The following is a 22,310-nucleotide window of genomic DNA, read 5'->3' on the forward strand; positions in this document are numbered from 1 at the left end:
AATAGGGCTGGATTCGTGTAATAACCCCCCCCCCCCCAGTAAGTGTGGTGTGAATGATCCAGGGGTTATAAGTTTCTCCAGGAGTAGGTAGTTGGTAGTGTTAGCTCGGAGACTAAAAGATGTCAGGGTCTGGGTGTCTGCAATTCTCTTGGCTTTCCCCTCGGGGTAGGAAGATGGCTGCAACAGCTCCCATCCTTCCAATGCCTTCCTAGGAAGCAGAAATGAGTAGAGAAAATAGCAAGAGGCATGCGCCAGCTGGGTCGGCTTGTTTCTGAAAAAGCTTTCCCAGAGCTGTACCCACTCACATCTCATTGACCAGGACAGTGTCACATGACTGCCCCCAACTGCAAGAGAGATTAAGAAATGACTCTTTTAAAGCAGGGTACAGAATCCAAATAAAGTTAGTAACAAAAGAAAAGACTATGTATTGGGTAGGTGTCTAGAAGTCCCTGCCAGCCCTCACCCCTACCTCACAAGATTGCCTTCCATGTAGTAGGTATTCATTAAACAGTAGCTATTTTTCTTATTTAGCTGATAGCTTCTGCTGTCTAGCTGATGCATCTGAGCAGGGAAAGAGGGAGCTCTGAGCTGTCCTATGACTCTTCCCTTCCTGGTGTCCCAATAATTCCTGTACCAGTTAATGACGGTACGTAACAAACCACCCCAAAACTCAGGAGGATAAAATACACATTGTGATTGCTCACCAGCCCACAGCTGGGCGGGACAGTTCTCTAGTCTCTGCTGGGCTCCCTCATCCATCTGAGGTCAGCTGCACAGCAGAGGGGCAGCTCTGGTGAACGTGGCTGGGCTTTCTCACATGTGCGGTGGGTCAGAACGACAAAGCGACAGTGGAGGGACTGGCTACAGGCAGAGGTAAGAGACGGCAGTCATTCTGTGATCAGTTTATCCCAGGTGGAAGGACACCATAGTCATGGAAGGAGCCAAGATATTCTGTCTAGTTGTTAATTGCACCTCCCTGGTCCTGCTGTTTCGCTCACCGGAACCTCCTTGGATTCTGTTTTCTGCAGAAGCTTTCATGGAGCAACTCTTACTTTCACTTCCTCAGTCCTCTCGCTGTCCTCCCCTGATGCCCAGGAAGCACCAGGACATCGGACCATTAGAGTCTTTTCTCCCAGGAGCACCTCACGGCTCCTCCCTTGGGCCCACACCCACTTGTGTCTGTTCACTGTCTCCCATAAGCTGACTCTTCTCTCCTCCAGGCTCAGCATCTGGGGGGCACAGGTAGCCCTCCCCCTGAACAGTGGTGGGCCCTGGGGCGAGGCCCCCAACGCTCCTAATAGTTTTCGTCCCACAAGCCCCCACTTAATACCAAAGACACCTTCTCTTCTGGAGCTTTCTTAACAAGCCCAGCCCAGTGGAGGACACACAGCCAGGTCAGCTCCCTGGGGCTCCATCCCTTTGGCAAACCTCACAGACCCTGGAGCTGGGTGGCCTGGGTCCTACACCCAGCTCATCTATCCCTTGTTTCCTGTGGGATTTGGAGCCAATCACTTCCTTCCCTGTACTTGGGAGCAGTGCTAGCCTGCCTCGTGGGTTATCATGAGGATTCACGGAGCACGCCACAGCACTGTCTGCACATCAGTCCTTGCCGCATTCGCCACTATTTATTAACGGACCTCTCTTTTTGGTCCTTGTCACCCTCCACTTTCATTATGCAGCATTAATCCCGGCTGTGGCTTTAATGATTTCCTTTTATATTCATTCACTCCTCCCCCTGCCTGCATGCCTTCCATATATTGGTCACCATGTTAGACACAGGGGACAAAAAGAAAAAAATCAGTCAACTGGTCTTTGTCCTCATCAAGACAGTCCATGAACCCAACTCTTTAAAAAAAACCCAACAGCAAGGAAGTCCAGGCAAGAATGACGAGATCCTGGGTCAGGACAAGGGGAGGCCGTCAGAGCCTGGCATGGAAGAAAAGCCATAACTGTTTCAGTGCTCCGAAATGCTGCTACAGCAAACCGTTCTCGGGGAACTAGGCCGTTACCTGCAGCTTACAAATACTTTGGCCACACTTCACTTGGATTCTGACTGTAACCAGATTTGACTTGTATTTAGTGGCTCCATTTCCTCGGGGTTGAAAAAGAGCTCCCATCTTTCAGGAATGAGACTTGACAGCCAGTAGGCATTTCTAGTCCGCGAAGCACTTACAGGCAGAAGGAGGTCACGTGGCACTGGCTGTAACTGGTTTTGTTGAGGCCAGATTGTAGTCATAGGGGAGTTTTAAAAACCCATTCATCTATATTTCTATTTGAGAAGTCCAAGTCCCTAGATTAAAAAGGCAAAATGGTGCTAAAAAGCCTCTTGAGGGGGCACCTGAGTGGCTCAGTCCATTAAGTGTCTGACTTTTGGTTTTGGCTCAGGTCATGGTCTCATGACCCCACATCTGGCTTTGCACTAATAGTGCAGAGCCTGCTTGGGATTCTCTCTCTCTCCCTCTCTCTCTCTGTCCCTCCTGTTATGGTCTCTCCTTTTCTCTCAAAATAAATAGACTTCAACAAAAGCCACTTGAAAACAGCAGCCCCTTGCCCCGTCCCCCCTCAAAAGTTCTCTTCCCTTGAAGCAAATACTTCCCAATCTTTTGAGGTATTCTTCTGGTATCTTCCTTTGGGTCTCTAAATAACACATGCATATTGCAATTTCTTGCTTTCTCTCAATTGGCTGTTGGTGTACCCTGCTATTGTATTGCGTAGTATTTGTGTTGATACTCTAATACTCCTATTTCTTCTGTTCCCAATCCTTTGTTCGAGCCACCTGATTTAGTTCTATAAGGATGTCTGGCTAAATTAGTATTCCGGATTTGTATTATGTGGGGCATGTAAATATCAATTGCATGTGTTCCACGGAGCTGACCAGGATTACTTTTTCTTTTTCATACCTAGCATTAATAATTACCTCATTTAAACATTTTGCTTAATTTTCCATGTCCTTACCATTAATTGGTAATGTTGCTTCTACCAGAGCTGAAATTTCTTTGACAACCTGCACATCAAGTTCCATTTTTATTCTAGATTCGTCTCTTCTGAACAGTTTCCAGACCTGCCTCCAGAAAGACCCCAGACTACAATTCTGTCATTTCTCTTTAGGCCCATCATAGGATTTCCCTTCAGAGCCATTCTGGGTGTTCTTTTAACTCTTCCCCATGTTGAGTCCTTTATTTCTTTGACTTCATATCATTTTCTTTTAAAAATTTTACTTCTTTGGTAGAGTGTTTTAATAAATGGAATTTATAAAAAGCTAAAAAATAACTTGATTCTATCTGCACACTTGATTGCTAGATTAGCTGGTGTGATACTTAAGGTTTTTTTGTGTTTTTGTTTTTGTTTTGTTTTGTTTTGTTTAGACAGAGAGAGTATGAATGGGAAGAGGGGCAGAGGGAGAGAGAGAGAGAGAGAGAGAGAGAGAGAGAGAGAGAGAGAGAGAGAGGGAATCCCAAGCAGGCTTCATGCCCAGCCTGGAGGCTAGCAAGGAGCCCAACTTGGTGCCCAATCCCACAACCCCAGGATCATGACCTGACCCGAAATTGAGTTGAAGCTCGATGAACTGAGCCACCCAGGTGCCCCAGTGAATTTGGTGTGATGGCTCAGTTTATGCATTAACTTGTCTGGGCTAAAGGATGCCAAATGCCTAGTAGAACAGTATTTCTGGGGATGTCAATGAGGGTGTTTCTGGAAGAGATGAGCATTTGATCCAGTAGACTGTGTAAAGAAGATCCATACTCCCTGGTGATGTAAGCAGGCCCAAACAGAACAAAATGAGAGAAGAGTGACTCCCCACTCTCTCTTCTTGAACTGGGAGGTCTATCTTCTCCTGCCTTTGGATGTCAGAGCTCCTGGCTCACACCTTTGAACTCTGGACTTATACCAGTGGGACCTTGGTTCTCTATCCCTCTGCCTGAGATGGAATTGTATCACTGGCTTTCCTGGTTGTTGAGCTTGCAGACAGAAGACTATGGGACCTCTAGTCTTCCATTATTACCAAGTGAGCCAATGCCTATAAAAAATCTCTTCTAATCTATATCTGCATCTATAGCTATAGATAATCTGTATCTGTATACCCTATTGGTTCTGTTTTTCTGGAAAATCCTAACACAGCTGGGTATAAAATTTTTGTTTCCAAATAATTTTCACTCCTAGTTTGAAAAGCATTGTTCCATTATCTTCCAGATCCCATTATTACTTTTGGTAATCCTGATACTGTTCTGATTCCAAACTCTCCATATGTTGCCTATTTTTTTTCCTTCTGGAATTTTAGGATACTTTCTTGTGCCAGCTCTTCTAAAATCATGCAGTGGTTTGCCTTGATGTGGGTCTCATTTTCATTCTTTGCACAGGAAACTCAAGTTAGCCCTTTCAATCTGGAGACACATGCTTTCAGTTTTGGAAATGTTTCCTGTATTTGTTCTTTAATTAAATCTTTCCCTCTGTACTCTCTTTTCTCTTTTTCTCTTATTATGCAATGTTGGCACTCTTTGACTCATAGATTGTAATTGTCTTCTCTTTCCAATTTTACATTTTTTGTCTTTTGGGGTGATTGTTTCAAAATTATCTTCAATGCTTCCATTTTTTTCCTTTTCTATTGATTTTTAAAAACTTCTGTTCTCAACAAACCTATGGTTTCCAGGGAGGAGGAAAATGGAAGGGTGGGCAACAGAGGTGAAGGGGAGCAGGAGATACAGGCTTACAATTGTGGAATGAAGAAATCATGGGGATAAAAGCTACAATATAGGAATATAGTAAATGGTAGTTTAATAGAGCTGTTTAGGGACAGATAGTAGTCACACTTGCGGCCACAGTATAACATGTAGACTTGCTAGATCACTATGTTATACATCAGAAATGAATGCAACATTGTGTGTCAACTATACTTCAGTAAAAATCTTTAAAAATTCTGCTCTCTTAGAATTTCCACAAGCTCTTTCTCATTCTATACATTCTACAAATATCACCTCTTTTTTTAGCATCAGCTTTTTGTTTCAAACATGTAATATCTTCTCATCTTCTGAGGATAACTTTTTAAAGTTTAGTTATAAAAATGTCCTACTCCTTTACAATAGCCAAATTATGGAAGCAGCCCAAGTGTCCATCAATAGATAGATGGAAAAAAAGATGTGGGTGGCACCTGGGTTGCTCACTCAGTTAAGCATTTGACTTTGGCTCAGGTTGTGATCTCGCGGTTCATGTGTTTAAACCCCATGTCAGGCTCTGTGCTGACAGCTCAGAACCTGGAGCCTGCTTCAGATCCTTGGTCTCGTTCTCTTTCTGTCCCTCCCCCACTTGCTCTCTCTCTCTCTCTCAAAAATAAACATTAAAATAAAAAAGAAAAGAAGCAGTATATATACACAATGGAATATTATTCAGTCATAAAAAAGAATGAAATCTTGTCATTTGCAACAACATGGATGGAGCTAGAGGGCATTACACTAAATGAGATAAGTCAGTCAGAGAAAAACAAATACCGTAGGATCTCACTCATATGTGGAGTTTAAGAAACAAAACAAATGAGCAAAGGGTAAAACGAGAGAGAGACAGAGAGGCAAGCCAAGAACCAGGCTCTTAACTATAGAAAACCAACTGATAGTCACCAGAGGGGAGGAGGGAGGGGGAGGGGGGAAATAGGTGATGGGGATAAAGGAGGGCATTTGTCGTGATAAGCACCAGGTGATGTACGGACGTGTTGAATCACTACCTTGTACGCATGAAACGAATATAACAATGTGTTAACTATATCTGAATTAAAACCAAGTAAAAAAAATAATTAATAATGAAAAGGTTCTCCTCTTGCCCCTCTCTATGCCTTTTGAGTTTCTCTTGTCTGTTATCTTTTTCTGTCATTCGTGCTAGAGCTTTTCCCTCAGATGCCTGGTGACACCTGGTTGCCATTTTTTAGTCAAAATGGAGCACGGGGATTTCTTTTTGGGGCAATGAAATGTTTTGGAACAAAACAGAGGTGGTGGTTGCACGATAATGTGGAGAAGTACATCCTGCTTTGCACTAGGATCTCTGTTGTGCATGGGTAGAGCCCATTGACTGCTGGACCTGACCCCACAGGATTGGCTAGGAGCCTTGTCATCTCACTGGGGGTTTCCAAGTGTCAGTATCTGTTGGCTTTTCCCATTAAACAGTTCCGTTTCCCCAGCCATGAGTGCTCCAACTTCCTGCTGGGTCAGGGTACAAGCCGGGACCCCAGTGTTCAGGTGCTGGGAGCTCCAGAAGGGGTAAAGGCACTATTGAGTTTTACCCAACCTTCCTTCCCTCGGTGTGCTACCTCACCCCACTGGGCTACTCCCGATATCTCTGAGTCTAAAGCACTTGGGTTCAGCTTCTCCAGGAGTAAACTCTGATGCTGGTCTCTGCCAGGTTAGGGAAGGATAATCCACTAGCTGCATAGACCTGGGAGGTCCAGTTCTTTCTTGTGTAGATATCAGTTTGAGTCCTACCCACATCCATGCTATCCTGGGCTTCCAAGTCTTGAGACCCTCCAAATTTCTGCTTCCTTCTTGATACTCAGCTGCCCAAGGCTACCTCCCTGGACCCAGTTTTCTTCATTCTGCTGACCACGTTGTGTATTCTTTTTTTTTTTTTGTTGAGCACAAGGATGCCATCGTTTTGGTTGAAGATGTCCCTCCAGCAGGTTGTTTCTGAAGCTGCAGCCCCTGAAGGAGGACAGTGCGGTGAGATGCATGAGCAAGGGTAGGGGTGGGGGGCTGGGAGTTAGCCTTCACTTTGGCACCAACTGACTGCTTGCACTTGAACATGTGACAGGACTGCTCTTCATTCCCGTCTTGTGAATATCTTCTGATCCATAAAATGGTGGGTTGCAGGGCTGAAGCCCTTTCCAGTCCTGAAAGCCCGGGCTTAGGCAGACGCCCTTCAAAGATCAGGTGTCGGCCCCTTTGGGAGTGGAGGATTACTGGGAGTCCCTTTGAAACCCTGGGGCAGTCATTTAATCCTGCCCCCACCTTTGGAGCCACATTTTCAGCTAAAGGGACAAAGCACATTAAAAGTAACAGAATACTCGAAACACAAGAGAATCCCCAGGGGATGAACTATTGACCAGAATGGGTGACTTAGAACTTAACCTGTTGGCTGAAATTGATATACTTTAAATTTTCATGCATCAAGGACGGCTCATAGTTTGGTCTTAGGTTCCTCACCTCAACGACCCTTCTCCTTCCTTAGATGAGATCTTGGTTCTCCCTAGCGTCCCACAAACTTTCCAAACTTCAGTGGGAATTGGGTATCCGCAGGTCTCAACCCAAGAGCTGCTCATTAGCATTTTAGAAAAACCAAGACAAATCGGTGATGCAGAACAAATATTAATATTCTAAAATGTTATAAAAGGCATCCTCGTTTACATTACTGAAACCAGTTTGGAGGAGAGAGGGAGGGGAGCCAAAGTGGCTCAGCGGGGGAGGAGGGCTGGGGGGGTGAGAGGAGGGGGTGGGGTGCCTGGGGTCCAGAGGGAAATAAAAGCAGGCCCGTTAACCAGAATCTCCTTCCTGACATTCACAAAAATTATGCGGAGCCCTTTAAGACTGCATTCAGATTCCAGCTACTTCTGAAACTCTGCCATTCATTTTAGAAACTAAGAATTGGAAGTGTGTGGTTTGGTTTCCAAAGTCTTTAGAGAAACTTCCCTCCCACTGTGACCTCCAGTGGTTTCTTTCTTCCCGCCTCCATCCTTCACTCTCCCCTCCTCCCTGGGCCCTGGGCTTTCTCCAGGAAGCTCCCATCCTCCACCCCTGCACCGGTTCCCCAACCCCTTCCCTGTGCTGGGGGCTCGTGCCAGACATGCAGACCTCCCCCCTCTGTCAGCCTTGTCCTCTAGCCCTCAGGACCCCCTCTTGGCTGCTTTCAGGCCAACCTCTTAGCTGTCTCCGGAAGGCCTCTGAATCCACCCCTTGGCATCCTTGATATTTACCTTCCAAGTTGAAAAGTTTAATTGCAACCCCAAGTGAGGTCTGGGAAGCGGAGCAGGGGAGGGTGGAAGTAATAAATTCCTGCTCGGACCTGCAGGAGGTCATTCAATGCCCACCGAGGGGCAGTGATTGCCCCCTCTTCCACCGAGGCCCCTCGCAGGGAGGTTGTGCCCACTGGTGACTAACCAGCCCCGGAGAGCCAAAGGCTGGCTTCCTCTTCATGTTCAGTCCCATCTGCTCCTTCCTTCGCTGAAAACTCGAGTTTTCCCCCATACCCTTTTGTGCAGGACTCTAGCTTTTTCCTTTTTTAAACCAATTCTTCAATTCCACGTGTCTGTTTGAACTGAGAAGGGCTTGGGGAGCACAGAAGGCGAGGAAGAAACTCACGAGGTAACGTCGCATTGTTCAGCTGCGCCTCCATTTGTTCCCATCTGGTTGACTGTGCTCTTGGAACCATTCGACTCTGCCCCACTGTTTCCTTATGTGCAAGATCTGAAAGCAGATGAAAACTGAGATGAATTTTCTCAGCGTCTGAGGTCTAAGGAAGAAATGTTCAGAGGGTGGGCCATCACCTCTAGGCAAGGTGGGATTGGCCCGAAGGTCAGCGGCTGGGCTGGCTTCTAAAGGAGTTGGTGCCTCAGTTTCTCCATTCGCTCCCCTTTTGCTATCAACCTGTCCTAGGCAACCAAGTCAGAAGACACATAATATTTGTATTGACAAAAATTCCCTCCTCTCCCCAATTACTTGGGCTCCACTGAACTTTTCAAGCAGACCTTGACTTTCAGACTCTCGTCTTCAACTCTGCACTGCCCCATTTTAGCGAGAATCCTGCTGAGTCAACACAACCAGAATCCTCGATTTTTGACACCTGAATCCAGTTTCTTGGCCACCACCATCCCTCAGATGATTTCTGACCACCTCAGCCATTCGGCAAGAATCCTCCTTGGCCCCTTGAGCAAGCATCTCCCTTTGCCCCTGACGTTGCCTCTTATTAATATCCATCCGCTGACTCCCGCGCTGACCCATGGCTGCAAATCCCCATGTGTGCAGGCTGTACTCAGAGCTGGGTCCAATGCTCCCCATCACAGTGGTCCCCAGTCCTTATTTCCTTGAACAGTCTTCCTTACTGTGATTCCTTACACGCTTCCTTACAAGCGTCATTGAACAATTTTTTCATTAGCAGTATTCTTATTTATTTATTTATTTAAAATATTTATTTATTTGGAGGGGGAGAGTGCAAGTGAGATCGTGACCTGAGCCGAAGTAGGATGCTCAACTGACTGAGCCACCCAGGCTCCCCAGAAGTATTGTTGATGTAAAGGACTCTTGCATTACTTGTAATATCGGCCTGTGACAGAGCTGTTATGATTCCTATTGCTATCTCACAGTTGAGGAACTTAAAACTCAGTTGGGTCAGGTGACTCACCCGATATCACAAGTCCAGGACAGGCAGTCACCCCCCCTACCACCCGGGTCTTCTGACTCTCACATGCTTGCTTCCTACCAGAGGTGGAAATGAGATGCTCTCTAGTTTGAAGAATGCTTGGAGCAAAAAGAGTTCGTGTTGGAACTGAGTCTGAAGTATGACTTTGATGAATTCTTGTTCCCTGCCCCAATCAACTGGGGCGGTTGTCTCTGCTAGGACCGGAAAGTTCCTCTCTTTATTATGTAACAGCAGCTGCATTTCCCAGGAAGATCGCTACCCTTGCAGTATCTGAGCCTCGCGAAGCGCACTGGGAATGGACTGTCGGATATTTTGGGCCAGAGCTCTACCAGGGGAAATAATCCGAGTGATTTGAAAGAGCTTTTTAAAGCCCACCAAGTCTTGTGATGAGACTTGTGCGTCATCAGAGACATCACTTGATTCTCAAAGGCTCTGTAAGACTCCCCTTCTCACCAGCAGATTCCAAGCTTATTGACACTGGGCCAAACCAGAAGATAAAGGACACTCTGGAGGAGAAAAAATGGATTTGAAAGGAGCCAAGAGACCCTACCATTAAGTCAACAAGCTCAAAAAAAAAATAAATAAATAAAGGAACAGAAGAGAATTCGTAGTACTCATCTGTGCTCTGCTGGGGTCTCCAGAAAGGTGTCATTAAAGTAATGGCGGTAGTTTTGAGATGAATGTTGATCTTTATAAAATGACCCAGTGAAGATGTTTGAAAGTCTGGGGAAAGTAAGGAGGAATCATGTAACCTGGGTCCAAATTCTGGATCAGTTACTAACTACTCATTTGACCTTATATATGTCACCTCTTCCCTTCCTGTCCTCAGCCCCCTTATTTGTACAAGGTAGTCGGGCAAGGTGATTCCACTTCTTAAGGTTCCTATGACCACCTGACATTCGCCAGCCCTCAATTTCCTGCCAGAGCACCAAGGGGAAGGGTCGTGGCAGCTGAAGCTACTGCCAATGGGCAGAGAGAATACCTACTAGCATCCTGTACCCAAATATACTAAGGAAATAATAGTGTCACTGCCCCCCAATTCACATCCAAATGGGGATTTATAGTTACAGAGCCTTCCATGCACATTATCTGAACTATTAGGATAAGCATTTCAGTTTCTTCCCGAGTTACTGGGAGACCTGACACAGATATATGAAAAAGTACATTCTTTCACCAACTGGAAGAAGCAGAGTGAGCTTCCAAAAGCTGGCCATGCTCAGGCCTGGACCAGCTGTTTCCCAATACAAGCTTTTGGTTAACCCCTGAGGCGATGATTCTGTTAGTGGTTATGTGTTTCCATCCTTCTTTCTCTCCCTTTGTTCCTTCATTCAACCACTCATCCACCCATCTATCATCCATCCATCTCTCCACAATCATCCATTCATCCATCCATGTATCTCTATACCCATCAACTCATGTATCATCCATTCATTCCCATCCATACATTCATCCATCCATCATCCATCCATCTATCCACCCATCTATCCATCCATCATCCATCTATGCATCCATCCATCCATCTACCCCTTCATCTATTATTCTCTAAAAGTATTTACTGGGCACATAGTTGTGAGGCTATGGCAAGACCTGGGGGGAAGATCAGGGATATGTTGAAGATGGGCCCTCATACCAGAGGAGTCTTTCTTAAATCTGGGCAGACGAACCTCTGCAGCAAAGATCAGGCAGCTAGAATCACCAGTGCTGACGAGGGGTACACGGGAGCCATGGGGCCCTCTCCACCCTTCTTTCCATCTCCATCCCCTCCATTCTCTCAGACACCTATATCGTAGGTCTATCCTTGTCAGACTTCTTCCTTAGCTGAAAGTAATTATGTGGTCACATTTACATAGCTGAGAAAAGAACATTACGGGGCTACCTCATAAAGGAACATTACTGAGCTTCCTCCTGGAGGATCAGCATTGTCATTGCAGCTGGGCCCTCCTCCTTGCCAACGGGAATGTCACCATAGTAAAACAGGCCCTTAGTTTTCTCAGAGCACATTAATATTTTTTTAATGGATGTATGATTCTTAGTACAATTCTCATTCAGCCTGTTGTCTTATAATTACACTATAAAAGAATAATTAAAAGGATAAGTACTTGTTCTGACCAACCCCCTTAAAAATTTTTCTTTAATGTTTTTTTATTTATTTTTGAGAGACAGAGAGAGACAGTATGAGCAGGGGAGAGTCAGACAGAGAGGGAGATACAGAATCAGAAGCAGGCTCCAGGCTCTGAGCTGTCAGCACAGAGCCTGACGTGCGGCTCAAACCCATGAACCGTGAGATCGTGACTTGAGCCAAAGTCTGCTGCTTAGCAGACTGAGCCACCCAGGTACCCCAGCTTGTCTGTTTTTAAGTCTAAAACAACCCGAAACTACCTTCTAACAAAGAGAGTGAAAGAGTACACTAGCACGGCGTTTGACGCATGGAAAGCCCTGGACGCCCTCTGGCTCACTTCTGTCCCCGTCCCTTGTCCAGCAATAGGGAGACCGAGCTGAGAAAACAAGAACTCTTGTCATCCCTGGAGATACCAGCGAATACACAGTGACCATCTGAAGGGAGCTGTAGAGGGTTCCCGACAGTGAGAAAGAGGATGGGTCTGAGTTTGGAATTTCTTGAGAGCAGAGCCTGAAAAGTAGAGTTGGGGCAAGTACTTGATCTGGGAGGCGATGCCAAGAGCCAGTTGTCTGCAACAGGGCAGGGGAGGCAGGAAAAAGAGAGCCAACATAAGGAGCATTGTCAAGGTCACTGCTGTGGTCCTTCTGAGAAGCCTACGGAATGCTCTGCTTGAAGGTGGGGGCTGGGCCACCCATCCACCAGCTCCTCCCCCCACCGACTGAGAACTGCCCCCCCCCTTCCCTGGAACAGGCCAAAGGGACCACCACAAGAGCCCGGGATCCGTGTACCCCATGCCTGGAGTGAGATGCCATGAGCGAAGTGAGCCTGAGCTCACACAGAACTTTCCAGCACGGCTGTGACCGAAATCAAGGGAGGCTGAGGGAGATGTGTTACAGGCACCAGACACATCTGCCATCATGGGCAATTTTGGCTCAAACAAGCCACTTAATGCATACGACTAGCATTTTTCAAAGATGAAGTAAAGTAAAATAGAAGGGATCGAATGGATTGCATCTGAGAAATACCATTTCAGGACATTTTTGTTTCATTGCATGCTAAACATGTTTGTGTGCCTATGTAGGCATTGGGTTGCGATATAAGAAGTATTTGTGTCCACGCCTCACAGAGAAAAATGCTGCTCTGCTAGAAGAATCTAAATTCTTTCAGAAAGTAAAGTTCATTTGAGAGTAAGTTTTTAGGGTGGCGTGCAGTAACTTGAGGAGATCGTGTTCCTGGTAGGAAGTCACGAGAGAGGTATGAGCCCAAGAGGATCTGGGCTTTGGTCTTGTCTCTTTCTTAGCCATGACAATCCAGGACCACCTACCTTATGAAAAGAGATTTATTTTAAGGAATTGGTTTATGCAGTTATGGGAACCAGCAAGTTAAAAATCTGTGGAGAGGACACCAGGCTGGAAAGACAGGCAGGGTTTTTAGGTTACAGTCTTTTTTTTAAAAAAAATATTTTTTTTACTGTTAATTTATTTTTGAGAGAGAGATAGAGCATGAGCAGGGGAGAAGCAGAGAGAGACAGAGACACAGACTCCAAAGTAGACTCCAGGTTCGCAGCAAGCACAGAGCCCAGCACAGGGCCCAAACCCATGAACCACGAGATCATGACCTGAACCAAAGTTGGATGCTCAACCGACCGAGACACCCAGGTGTCCCCTATATCACAGTCTTGAAGCAAAATTTCTTCTTTAGACAATCTGGTTTCGCCTTTCACAAACTTCACCTGATAATATGAGGCCCACCCACATTATTGAGGGCAATCTTCCTCACTTACTGTCAACTGATTATAACTGTTAACCACATCTACAAAATACCTTCACAGCCAACACCTAGATTCAAGTTTGATTAAATGACAGGATGCAATAGCCTAGCCAAGTGGACATATAGGTGCCACCATCACACAGGACATGCAGGGATTTGGACCAGTAGAGGCCTTGGTTCCTTTTAGTTCTGTAGCACCTTGAATTCAAGCTCATTCTCTGACAGCCCCAAAGCTAAATGCTTGGAGAATGGACTTTGCAGCCTGAGGCTTGTGTTTCGTTATTCTGAAATTCCAGAATATTCGATCTCTGCCCTGTCCCTAGTTTTACAGGCGAGGGAACCCAGGTACAGAAAGTCCTGCTTATTCTGTAGAGGTCCCACCATGACCTTGTTGCCAAGCCCTTGGTCTCAAGACATTCTGTCTTAGCATGTGAATGCTAGTTTGCTCCCATCAAGTAGGGAAGAAAATACTCTTGTTTTAACAGAATCTCGACATTACTGTGAGTGGTTCTCATTCTCTTAAACCAGGAGACGGTTGCGTTTTCATTTGATGGCGAACATTATTGAGAGCACATTTCCTACGGAGAAAAGGCCTCCGATCCTTCCTTATGGGAGGAGGAGGAGGACTTCTTGAGAAGAAAGTGGGGGGGGGGGGGGCTGTTCCGGGAAACTCAAGCCACTCTGACTTGGATGGGCTTTCCCTCATCAGAACCAGATGTGCAAACGTGTCTGGGGTCCTCCACCTCGCCACAGGGTGACCCCCCCCTAGAAGGGGAAAGGCTCTTCCCGTGTTGGATGCCTGTGATCCCCCAGAGCAGGCTGGAGGAGGGGCCCTGGGGACGGGAGTGCACTGGCCTTTCTCCCCAGTCCTTCCTCTGTGCTCTTCTACCTTCGAATCATTTAAACATGGGAACGACCAGGTCCCCATCCTTACATGTGCTTGGTTCTGACTCCAGCACCGTTTCAGTAAGGTTCGCACTGGTCAAGGCCCCGTTCTCTCCTCTGTGGCTTGTAAAGAGCTTAGCTTAAGCTGTATTTTTATCTGTTATATGTTGAGGATCTGTGTAAGATTTCACTTGAGAAAAATCAGTTCCAATGCAAATAGATAGATAGATAAAGACAGATCGATATAATCTGAAAATCATCATTGAGGATAACAGGAAATTATTCAAGGTGATAGTCTTAGATGTAATGAATGTAATATAACATTAAAATATGTGGGAAAAAATCACCAAATTGTGTATTACACTCCAAAATACTCTTTTTAATTCCCTTATTTACAGTCTCCTTGGGGTGCCTGGGTGGCTTAGTCGGTTTGGCTCAGGTCATGATCTCGTGGTTTGTGGGTTCGAGCCTGCATTGGGCTCTGTGCTGACTGCTAGCTCAGAGCCTGGAGCCTGTCTTCGGATTCTGTGTCTCCCTCTCTCTCTGACTCTCCCCTGCTCACGCTCTCTCTCTCTCAAAAATAAATAAAATACTAAAAACAGAATGTCACAGTCTCCTCCATTAAGAGTCAAACATTCTGGTATAATCTGCTGTACAGTCAGAAATTATTAAGGAAGGAAAGGTACATGTGACACAAGGCAAAACACGTCTTATTTGGACAAAGTTGGGAAACGAGTTACAGCATATGGTGCTTCTTATCCGCAGGGGCGGGGCTACTCCAATCTCATTTCCTCTCTGGACCCCCCTGCCCACCCCCGCCCCTGGCCCTGCGCTCGGGGAGTCTGCCCATTCCAACAGACCTAGCCCGACACTGGCTTTCCATCAAACGGACAATGATCTCCCAAGGGTCTCGTTTCTCTCAGACAACATAACATGTCAAGGCAGGAACGCAACCCACACACTAGGTGGGAGAAAGCACTATTTTTTACAAGAACCTCAAGATACCTCTGGTTTCTGATTTTTTCACCATGTGGACGTAATTAAACAAAAAAAATGATATTACTTGGCATTGGAGGGAAAATAAACACCTTCTGAAATTAAAAGGGGTTGACATGGTGTTGACTTTTGGTTGTCCTTTTGCTCGTGAGAAATAGTAGTTATTTACATTATAACCAGATTTATTGAAAGGAGTCGTTCTGGCGTTTCTCTTTAACCTAAAAGTGGGGTGACCGCCCGACTGCTCTGTAGTTGGCCTTCGCTCGCGCTGTTTGGGTAAGTGTGCGCCCCGGCGCCGGGGGTGATGCCGGGAATCGTGAGGAGCATCCGGAGAGGAAAAGGGTCAGGACAGGGTGCCCCGGTGACAGCTGGTGATAGCACAGCCCGGCGGCAGGGGAGCCGGGCTCGGGCTCTGGGGCTCCCGGAGCGACAGCATCACGCAGCCACGCGCATTTCACAGTGTCCTGTGGGTGAGTTTGTGGATGTTCGGTCTCGTGCATTCTCCCTGTACAACACCCATCCTCTCTCCTTCATACCATTATGGACCCCAGGGGAGAAGAATGTTCTTGTCTTGGCCCTCTTCCAGGTCTTCTCTCTTCAGCCTTTTCTGTCGGGACCTGGAGGGTAACGATGATGCCGTGCTTGGCTCAGATGTCCTAGTTCCCCACCTTCCTCTGCTTCAGCTTCTACCAGAGAAACCCAGTCATTCCGACTGAGCATCTCTGCCCTGGAATTTGCACCCCTTCCCTCTTTTGTCTCCCAGCGCCCTTGACATTTCCACAAATGATACTGCAACAGCTGGCTACCCATAAACAAACAAACAAGCGAACAAACAAAAAAAGTGACCCAAACTTCATATTTGATACAAAAAAAAAAAAAAAGAAAAACTCCAATGCATCATAGACCTAAGTTCAAAATGCAAAGTTGTAAAACTTTTAGAAGAAAACGTGGAGGTGGGGGGCAGCTGGGTGGTTCAGCCAGTTGAGCTTCTGATTCTTGATTTCAGGTCAGGTCATGATCTCATGGTTCGTAGGACGGAGCCCCACTTTGGGCTCTCTACTGAGTGTGGAGCCTGCTCGGGATCCTCCCTCTCCTTCTCTCCTCCTGCCCCTCTGCCCCTCTTGAGCTCTCTCTCTAAAAAAATAATTCATTGATTATTTGATTAATTTTAAGGAAGACAACACAGGGGGAAATCTTTGTGATCTGGGGTTAGGCAAAGTTTTGGACATGAGATCAAAAGCATGATCCATAAAATAAAATGTTAGTAAATTGGCCTTTCTGAAAATTAACATATCAAATGGTACAGAAACCTTGAAAAGTAGTTTGGCAGTTAAAAAAAAGATTAGGGGATCCTGAGTGGGTCAGTTGGTTAAGTGTCTGGCTTCAGCTCAGGTCATGATCTCATGGTTTGTGGGTTTGAGCCCCGTGTCAGGCTCTGTGTTGACAGCTCAGAGCCTGCAGCCTGTCTTCGGATTCTGTGTCTCCCTCTCTCTCTCTGACCCTCCCCTGTTCGCGCTCTCTCTGTGTCTCAAAAATAAATAAAAAACATTTAAAAAATGCCCTTAAACTATATGACCCAAGAATTGTTTCATGGGCTTTTATCATAGAGAAATAAGACATAGGAGCACACGAAAAATCTATACACTAACGTTCATGGTCGCTTTGTAATAGCCAGAAACTGGAAACAACAAAAAAGCCTTCTAAAGGTGAATGGTTCAGCAAATCATAGCACCTTCGTGACATGGAATGCTTCTCAGCAATAAATGGAATGAACTGTGGATACACATGACACAGATAAATCTCAAAAACATCGTGGTGGGTGAAAGTAACCATTCACAGGAGGCTACGTATTGTATGATTCTGTAAGTATGACATTATGGAAAAGGCAAAGTGGAGAAACAAAAACCACACTTGTGGTTTCCTCGTGGGGTGGAGGTGGGGGCTGACTACATGGGGGAACAAGGGAACTTTCTGGTGTCGTGGAAATATTCTCCATGTTGATTAGGGTCGCGGTTACACAGCTATGTACATTGGCCAATATGAAGAGAACTGTACCCTGCAAAAGAGAGAAAATTAGTTATGTAAATTACACCGCAAGAAATATGACTTTAAAAAGAGTCAAGAATGAAGATGTAACACACAACATGGTGAGTATCGTTAATAATACTGTCTTGTATATTTCAAAGTTGCTAAGAGAGTAGATCTTAAAGGTTCTTATCGCACAAAAAATTGTAACTGTGTGGTGATGGCTGTTAACTGGACTTATCTTTGCAATATATACAAATATCAAATCATTATATTATGCACTTGAAACTAACATAATGTCATATGTCAACTATACCTCAATAAAAAAATAATAAAGGGGCACCTGGGTGGCTTAGTCGCTTGAGCGTCCGACTTCAGTTCAAGTCATGATCTCACAGTTCATGGGTTTGAGCCCCACGTCAGGCTCTGTGCTGATAGCTCAGACCCTGAAGCCTTCTTCAGATTCTGTGTCTCCCTCTCTCTGTGCTCCTCCCCTCTCATGTTCTGTCTCTCTCTCAAAAATAAATAAACATTTAAAAAAATGTTAAAAATAAAGAAGAAGGGTGGCTCAGTCCCCGTGTCAGGCTCTGTGCTGACAGCTAGCTCAGAGCCTGGAGCCTGTCTTCGGATTCTGTGTCTCCCTCTCTCTCTGACCCTCCCTTGCTCATGCTGCCTCTCTCTCTCTCTCAAAAATAAATAAAAAAAGACATTTAAAAAATAATAATAAAGAAGAAGAAATACCATCAGATTTAGCCCCACCCCACCCCCAAAGAAAAGAGTCGAGGTAAAGAACTAGAGAGTGGCCAAGGTTCCAGTTTAAACTAGGTGGCTGGGGAAAGTCTGTGTGAAAGGATGGAATTTACACGAGTGAGGGAAAACAGTCGTGGGGACATCTGGGGGGCGACCAGCCCAAGGGCTGCGAGCCACCTTGGAGACCTCAGAGGATCCTCCAGGGACAGCAGCTGTGTGTCTATGTAGGAAGAAGGAGCAGGCCTGGGGGCAGAGCTAAGCACCCTGGTGAGGAGGTTGTATTTTATTCCAAGCAAGAGGAGAAGCCCTAGAGCATTTTAAGCAAGAGGGTAACTTGATTATTTCAGATAATTTCCAGTTTCAAAGGTTCTCTCTGCTTTCTGTGTGAGTGGTCTGTAGGGGACAAGAATGGGAATATGGACACCAGTTGGGTGGCCATGACAGTAGTCTAAGGAGTAAAGATGGGGATGGGGAAGGTGAGGAGGGGGTAAGGATGGAAAGGGGAAAAAGATGGGGAAGAACAGACATGAGTGGCCCTGTAGCATCCAAAGGCTCTTTGTACACGGTGTGATGGTTAAGGGTTTACTCTTACTATGTAAGAAGCCATTCTTTTGGGGTGTTCTAGAATGTAGGGAGAGTGGCCCTGTAATTCTTACACTGTGCAGAGTGACAGGATTCATGCATAGAGGAGCAGAACCCTCCTCATCCTCCTTTAAATTAGTCACCGTCAGTCACCCCATAGCCTGGACTCTGGAGCCCTTCCAGGGAGGTCTGCCTGTTGCTGAGGGGAAGGGGGGAGAATATGGCATCTGTGCAAGAGAACTCATGTAGGGTAGGCTGGAAAGAAACAAAACAAAGCTCACCATCAAAGCTGAACACAATTCAGCCTCCAAGTAACATAGCCCCTAACTGTGTATGATTAGACATTTGGTTTTGGAAAGTTGCTCTTTCACTCACTCAGTCCCCAGATGAAGTGTATACTGAGACTGGGTTTTACTACGAGAAAGATTTCCACCACAGAAATTGATCAAGTGTTGAGATTTACAGGGAGAGTGATTTTGGTAAAGAAAGCCCTCCCTTCTCCCCCAAAGTGATGGGGAAATGTTTCAATAGAAGGTAGAGTCCTGAGGATGAAACTTAATTAGGTTTCAGCATTGAGGAGAGGATGACAAATAGTTATCAGGGGACTGCTTTAAGGTGTTGCCCAGTAAGCATATAAAGTAGTATATGACTAGCAAGAATAGTATAGTATGCAAAGTCCTTGGGTAAGAGTTAAAATGTTTAGGTACGAGAGTGGCTGAGACAATCAGGGTTTATTATCTTACATATCAACAGGTTGGAGGCTAGAATTTGCAGAACCGGTGAACTCCACAGCTTGTTGATATCGAAGCTCTATGCCTGAGAGTTTTGGGGCTTTTGCCTCATGGTCACAAGATGGCTGCCAGCACTCTATGCTCTGTATCTCTACACCACAAGTATCTGAAAGCACAAAGTATGAGTCGGCACCTCTTTGTGTGTCTATTTTTATCAGGAATCAACTCTTTCCCCAGAAAACCACAGCAGACCTGCTTTTCTCATCTCATTGGTCCCAGACTGGGTCCCACGCCCACTTCTAAACTGTCACTGGCAAATCACGACTTCTGTTCACAAGGTTTGGTGCACCCTATCCAAATGTACTGCTGCTCAATATCTGAATAAGGTCCTAAGCTGGGTTTTAAACATATCTAGCAATATACCATAGTGCTATGAACTGAATGTATACCCCTCAAATTCATATGTTGAAGCAGCCTTAATCTCCAGTATGATGGTATTAGGAGATAGGACCTTTGGGAGGTGGTTACATCACTTCTGTGGACCTCTCCTGATGGGATTAATGCTCTTATAAGAAGAGGCCAGAGAACTCTCTTCTCTCTCTTTCTCCCTGTTGGTCCGGTTAGCACATAGCCAGAAGGCAGCCGTCAGGAGAGGGCCCTCACCAAGAGCTCCACCATGCCAGCACCCTATTCTCAGACTTTCAGCCTCCAGAACTGTGAGAAATAAATTCTTGTTGCTTAAGCCATTCAGCCTTTGATATCTTTGTTATAGCAGCCCGAACTGACTCATACACATCGCTTATAGTTACTGAGGAAATGGACCATGAACCATGGATCATCAACCAGGTCACTTGCTCTGTACTGTACATGTATTGTCTAATCTTGATAAAACCCAGGGAGTTGGACAACATCATTTCTTAGCTGAAGAAATTAGAGCTCCAAAACGCAAAGCAATTTGTCTGTGGTCTCACAGGAATCTGGAATTCAAATCTTGTTCCAGCCAACTCTAATTCCTGAGCAACTACAACTACCCTATGCTCAAGTAGGGAGAATGGAGAACAGACTTAGCAGCAGCCTATTTTTAAGGGGGTCCCAGAGAGAGAACTCATTCTGGGTGAGGAATGAGGCAGGCATGTCCAGAGTAAACCAGCGAGAAAGCTTTGTGGATCAGAGGGAAGAGGTGACCTGTAATACAGCATGGCATCTGTTGGCTCAGTCCCTGTTGTCTGAAATATTATAAGAGATAAGGGCCCAAATAACCCCCTTGGGTACCTCTCTGAGTTGATATAAAAATGGGGCAGGGGCACCTGGGTGGCTCAGTTGGTTCAGTGTCCGACTTCAGCACAGGTCATGATCTCACAGTTCATGGGTTTAAGCCCCGCATCAGGCTCTGTGCTGACAGCTAGCTCAGAGCCTGGAGGCTGTCTCCCTCTCTCTCTGACCCTCCCCTGCTCACAACGTCTCTCTCTCAAAAATAAATGAATAAAACATTTAAAAAAATTTTTTAATGGGGCAATGTGTTAGTTTCCCAAGGCTGCCATAACAAATTACCTGGTAACTTCAAACAACAGAAATTTAGTCTCACAGTTCTGGAGGCCAGAGGTCCAAAACAAAGGTATCTATCACTATAGCTGCATTCCCTCCAGAAGCTCTTGGGACTATCCTATTTGGATGCCAGCATTCCTGGGCTTGTGGTTGTGTCTCTCCAATCTCTGTCACTGTTGTCACATGTCATCTTCTCCTCTCTCTTCTGAGTCTCTTAGAAGGCAATTTGCCATGGGATTTAAGGCCAGCCCAGGTAATTCAGTATGATCTCATCTCAAGACCTTTAATATAATCATATCTCCAAAAGCCCTTTTCTCCAAATAAGGTAAGATTCACAGGTTCTGGGACTCTAATTCACAGAGATTAGGACATGGACACAACTTTTTTTTGGTCTGGGGTTGAGGGGAGGGATTTATCCTTCAACCCACCACAAGCATATAGGGCTCTTTTGGATTTATGTGACAAGTAAGCAAACAGCAAATTCATGTGTTCATGGACATGGAAGGTATAGGTGACACTAGCTTCAAGTGGATTGAAGGGCTCCAGTGATGTTAGTGGGGCTCTTTCCTAGCTTGTGCTCCATTTCTCAGCTCTACTCAGCTGGACTTTGTTCTGTCTATAAACCTTTCCCATGGGCTCTGAATAAGGTCTCCAGAGACTCACACTCATAACCTTGCAGTTGAAGAATACAGTCTTTCTTGACAGCTCTATAGAACATTCCCAGGAAAGATTCTGATTGGCCATCCTGAGTCACAGATCTCTTTCTGCAGAAAAAAGAATGTGAAGAGAGGGATTTTACAATGATTGACAACCCCACTGGAACTACATAGAAGGGTGGAAGCATCGGTCCTCCGAGCAAGGGATGTTGGGTAGTCCAACTACATATGTCTACTGCAGGACATTCTTGTCCCCTCCACTACTGAATGAGGCACAGCTTTACATCTAGAGGGCTCTCCTCCTCACATGAGAAGTGGCCAGCCAATAACACCCCATGGTGCAAACTTGCATCAGGAAACAGTGGGACTGGGGCGGCCTCTGAAGGAAGACAACTTACTCATGACCGCATCGAAGAAAGACACTTATGTGGAGTCTCCAAAACACTTGATGGGGAAACCTTAAGGGAAATGAGAACCTGTGCATGAATTTACAGACAGGTGGCACCTGGAAAATAATAACTAAAAGATATCCAGAAAAGCCCTCAGTGTTTGAAAATTAAGCAACACACTTCAAAATAACCCATGGGGCCAGTAAGAAATCACAAAGATATTAGAAAATATCTAATATTTTCTTAAGCGCTAAGTAACTTCGGTAATTTGCTTAAGAGTGCTAAGTAAATTGTGACACATTACTGCTTGTGAGAATGCAACAAAAGCCATGCTTAGAGGCACATGTATATCCTTAAATGGTTAGCTTGGGGGGAGGCTAAAAAATGAAATAGACATAAATTTCAAAAAGCTGGGGGCTTAGCCAAACTGGGGGAATTGTTGCATCCTGTACCTGAGAAGTCCAAGCAAGATTCT

The 22,310-nt window shown here is 45.5% G+C and overlaps 1 long non-coding RNA gene across 1 annotated transcript; it reads right to left on the bottom strand.

Annotated features, from left to right (window-relative positions):
* Nucleotides 1–710: 710 nt before the first annotated feature.
* Nucleotides 711–11,142, bottom strand: LOC115291041. Its single transcript, XR_003908380.1, has 3 exons — nucleotides 11,018–11,142; nucleotides 8,331–8,435; nucleotides 711–861 (listed from the first exon to the last, which is right to left on the bottom strand). It is a non-coding gene; the product is annotated as an uncharacterized LOC115291041 (long non-coding RNA).
* Nucleotides 11,143–22,310: the final 11,168 nt, after the last annotated feature.

Source organism: Suricata suricatta, chromosome 5 (assembly GCF_006229205.1).
Source record: "Suricata suricatta isolate VVHF042 chromosome 5, meerkat_22Aug2017_6uvM2_HiC, whole genome shotgun sequence".
Taxonomy (NCBI): Eukaryota; Metazoa; Chordata; class Mammalia; order Carnivora; family Herpestidae; genus Suricata; species Suricata suricatta.